This window comes from Hevea brasiliensis, chromosome 7, assembly GCF_030052815.1.
Source record: "Hevea brasiliensis isolate MT/VB/25A 57/8 chromosome 7, ASM3005281v1, whole genome shotgun sequence".
NCBI lineage: Eukaryota > Viridiplantae > Streptophyta > Magnoliopsida > Malpighiales > Euphorbiaceae > Hevea > Hevea brasiliensis.
This window is the reverse complement of record NC_079499.1, coordinates 10771019-10775480: the sequence shown is the minus strand read 5'-3', so window position 1 is coordinate 10775480 and position 4462 is coordinate 10771019. Positions and strand designations below refer to the sequence as shown.

The window sequence follows — 4462 nt, the reverse complement described above, 5'->3', positions numbered from 1 at the left end:
CACCTATCACATGCATTTACAAACTTTCTCACATCTTTAAACATATGTGGCCAAAAGAACCCTGCTTGAAGAACTTTTTCTACAGTCTTTGTCACACTCATATGACCCCCATAAAGTGAAGAATGACAATCTTTAATAACATTCCCTATCTCCTCATCAGCTAAACATCTTCTAATCAACCCGTCTCCACATCTCTTAAACAAAAATGGCTCTTCCCAAGCGTAATCCTTCACATCAAAAAGAAATTTCTTCTTTTACTGCCATGTTAGGTCAGGTGGAAGGATTCCACACACCAAATAGTTCACAAAATCTACATACCAAGGGGTATTTGCACTCATGATTACTAACAGTTGCTTATCAGGAAAATAATAATCTATTGGGAGCTCTTTTCCCAAATTATCTCTTTGTTCTTGCCTCAATCTAGACATATGATCTGCTACTACATTTCTACTCCTTTCTTGTCTTTAATTTCCAAGTCAAACTCTTGAAGGAGTAGCACCCACCTTATCAACCTAGGTTTGGCCTCTTTTTTCTGAAGGAGATATTTGATAGCTTCATGATCTGTATACACTATTACCTTAGACCCCACAAGATAGGACCTGAATTTATCTACTGCGAATACCACTGCCAAAGACCTGAATTTATCTACTGCGAATACCACTGCCAAAAACTCTTTCTCTGTAGTAGAGTAATTTATTTGAGCATCATCTAAGGTTCTACTTGCATAGTATATTGCATACACCTTCTTATCTCTCCTTTGTCCCAAAACAGCCCCAATGGCATAATCGCTAGCATAGCACATTAACTCAAAAGGTAATGACCAATCGGGTGGCTGCATAATAGGAGCAGATATCAAAGCTTCCTTTATCCTGCAAAAGCATTCATACAATCAGTGTCAAAATGAAATTCCACATCTTTACTCAATAAATTGGTAAGAGGCTTAGAAATCTTAGAGAAATCCTTGATGAATCTCCTGTAAAATCTAGCATGCCCCAAGAAACTCCTCACTCCCTTCACGGATGTTGGGGGTGGTATTTTCTCAATAATTTCTACCTTTGCTTTATCCACCTCAATACCCCTGTTTGACACAAGATGTCCTAAAATAATTCCTTCTTGTACCATAAAATGGCACTTTTCCCAATTCAAAACTAAATTGAACTCTTCACATCTCTGCAAAACTTTAGAAAAGTTAGATAAGCATTCATCGAAAGATTTACCATACACAGAAAAATCATCCATGAACACTTCCATAATATCCTCAATCATGTCAGAAAATATGGACATCATACATCTTTGAAATGTAGCAGGGGCATTACATAGTCCAAATGGCATCCTTCGATATGCAAAGGTACCATAAGGACATGTGAAGGTAGTTTTATCCTGATCATCCGGGTGAATAGGGATCTGAAAGAACCCTGAATAGCCATCCAAATAGCAAAATAAGAATGATGAGCTAGTCTCTCAAGCATTTGATCTATAAATGGTAATGGAAAATGGTCCTTTCTAGTTGCATTATTCAGCTTCCTATAGTCTATACACATTCTCCATCCAGTTACAGTCCTTGTAGGTATTAGTTCATCATTTCCATTTTTCACTACTGTGATGCCCCCCTTTTTGGGTACAATATGAACTGGACTTACCCAATTGCTGTCAGAAACAGGGTAAATGATACCTGCATCAAGTAATTTCAAGATTTCCTTTTTCACAACCTTTTTCATATTTGGATTCAATCTCCTCTGTGACTCTTGAGAGGCTTTATGATTATTTTCCAACAAAATTTTATGCATGCACACAGAAGGATGTATTCCTTTAATATCATCAATGGTATAACCGATTATCCTTCTATGCTTTCTAAGAACTCTTAATAATTTTTCAACTTCACAGTCATTCAGTTTAGCACTAACAATTACAGGATATGTAGAATTTTGACCAAGAAAAGCATACCTAAGATTTGTTTGAAGAGGTTTCAACTCTACCTTCGGTGCTTCACTTTTTTCGAGCTTTGATGTTGAAGTTGTATCTTGCTTCAAATCCCTAATCTTCTCAGTATCAGCCATTTGCAAAGGTGGATTTCCTTCCAAGATTGTAGCATATTCTACAGCTTCTTCAATCTCATCCCCTTTTTTGATGTTATAAACCAAACAAGCTTCTAAGGGATCTTCAGGATGTTGCTTTTTGAGCACTTCTCTGACCTCTTCATCTATCATATTAATTCTCAAGCATGAATTTGAATCATCTTTCTTTTTCATTGCTTGAAACAAATTAAATTCAACTTTTTCTTCCCCAACTTCTAATGTAAGCCTTCCATTTTTTTACATCAATCACAGCTCCAGCAGTAGCAAGGAATGGTCTACTAAGAATAATAAGAATGTGTACATCCTCCTCCATCTCCAATACCACAAAATCTACTGGTATGAAAAATTTTCCAACTTTCAGAGGAACATTCTCAATTACCCCAATTGGAAATTTAATAGAACTATCTGCTAACTGTAGTGAAATGGTAGTAGGCTTCATTTCTCCAATCTTCATTTTCTCATAGATAGACAATGGCATTAGACTAACACTGGCTCCAAGATCACATAAAGCCTTATCTATACTGATATCCCCAATGTGACATGGTATGGAAAAACTTTCAGGATCTTTCAGTTTGGGTGGAAGCTTATTTTGCAAAATAGCACTGCTTTCTTCTGTGAGAGCTACGGTCTCAAATTCCTCCAATTTCTTCTTGTTAGATAAAATCTCCTTCAAAAAGTTAGCATATGAAGGCATTTGTGCTAAGGCATCAGTAAAAGGAATAGTCACATGCAAAGACTTCAATACCTCCAAAAACTTCCCAAATTGTTTATCCAATTTCGCTTTTTGGAACTTTTGTGGGAATGGTAAAGGTGGCATGTAGGCTTTAGGTGCTATATATTTAGGTTCTTCCTCTTTTCTCTCTCTCTCCTTACTTCCTTTTTCTTCCACTGAATTTTCTTTCTCAGCTTCAATTCTAACTTCAACTTCAGTTTGTTCATCTCCTTCTCTGTTTTTCTCTTCTTCAATTTTCTCTTCAATCTTTTTATCTCCATTCTCCAATATTTTTCCACTTCTCAATGTAATAGCCTTGCAATGCTCCCTTGAGTTTTCTGGTTGGCTAGGGAGCTTCCTAAATGCTTTGTTATTTGAAGAGCTAGCTTGTTGAGCTATTTGATTTTCTATCATCTTGTTGTGTGTTGCCATTTGATCTACTTTAGATACTAATTGAGAAATCATATCTTGTTGACTTTGATGGCTCACAAGTAGAGTCTCAATCATAACTTCTAATCTAGCTGTCTTGTCTGGTTGTGCTTGTTGTGGTAGAGGTGGAGCAGGTGCATTTTGAGGTTTAGGAATTCCAGAAGGACCTCTATTCTGCTGAAAATTCTAATGTTGTTAATAGCCAGAAGGTTGCTGAAAATTTTGATGTTGTCCTTGTCCACCTCCCCAAGAGAAATTGGGGTGGTTTCTCTATGCTGGATCATAAGTTGCAGAAAATGAGTTACCACCTGGTCTTTGATTGTAGTTCCCCACATAATCCACTTGCTCACTTGAAAAATCTTGATTAAGTGCAGAAAAATCAGCTGCACAATTGACATTTACAGCTCCAATTTCTACTGAATTACTAGAACCTCCAGCTAAAGAATCTACTTTCATGCTTAGCTTGTCCATCTTCCTTGTCAAAGCATCAAACTTAGCATTAATCATATTCATGGCATCAAGCTCGAACATACCAGCTGGTTTCTTGATCTCATTCCTCTCACAACTCCATTGGTAGTTGTTATAAGCAATTTTATCAAGAGCAGAAAAAGCTTCATCTTCAGATTTCTCCATAAGATCACCTCCAGAAGATGCATCAATTGTACTTCTAATAGTTGGTGAAACTCCATTATAAAAGTGTTGAACAAGCATCCACTTAGGAATCCCATAATGTGGACACCTCCTTTGCAAATCCTTGTACCTCTCCCATGCTTCATACAAGCTCTCATCATCTCTAGGTTTGAAAGAAGTCAGCTCATTTCTTAGCTTAGCTGTCTTGCTTGGTGGAAAATATTGAGCTAAAAATGGTTGAGAAAGTTCATCACATGTTGTGATAGAACCCGGTGGCAGAGAATGTAACCACTCTCTAGCTCGGCCCTTCAAAGAAAAAGGAAATAATCTGAGTCAAATTGCACCATTAGAAACTCCATTTATCTTCAACATATCACTGATCTCAAGAAAGTGTGCTAAATGCACATGTGGACTTTCACTTGGACTTTCCCCAAATTGTGATTGTTGTACCATCTGACAGAGTGCAGGCTTCAGTTCAAAATTATTAGCTTCTACTCTTGGTCTTGTGATACTTGGCATGAAATCCCCAATGCTAGGATAGGCATGATCTTTCACAGAGCAGTTGTTATTGTTGTTGGCCATTTCTTCTTGTAATTGTTCTTGCTGTTGTGCTCTT

The 4462-nt window shown here is 37.1% G+C and overlaps 1 non-coding gene across 1 annotated transcript; it reads left to right on the top strand.

Annotated features, from left to right (window-relative positions):
* The first annotated feature begins 3937 nt into the window (after positions 1 to 3937).
* LOC131181947 (small nucleolar RNA R71) lies at positions 3938 to 4044 on the top strand. Its single transcript, XR_009150417.1, has one exon. It is a non-coding gene; the product is annotated as a small nucleolar RNA R71 (small nucleolar RNA).
* The last annotated feature ends 418 nt before the right edge of the window (positions 4045 to 4462 follow it).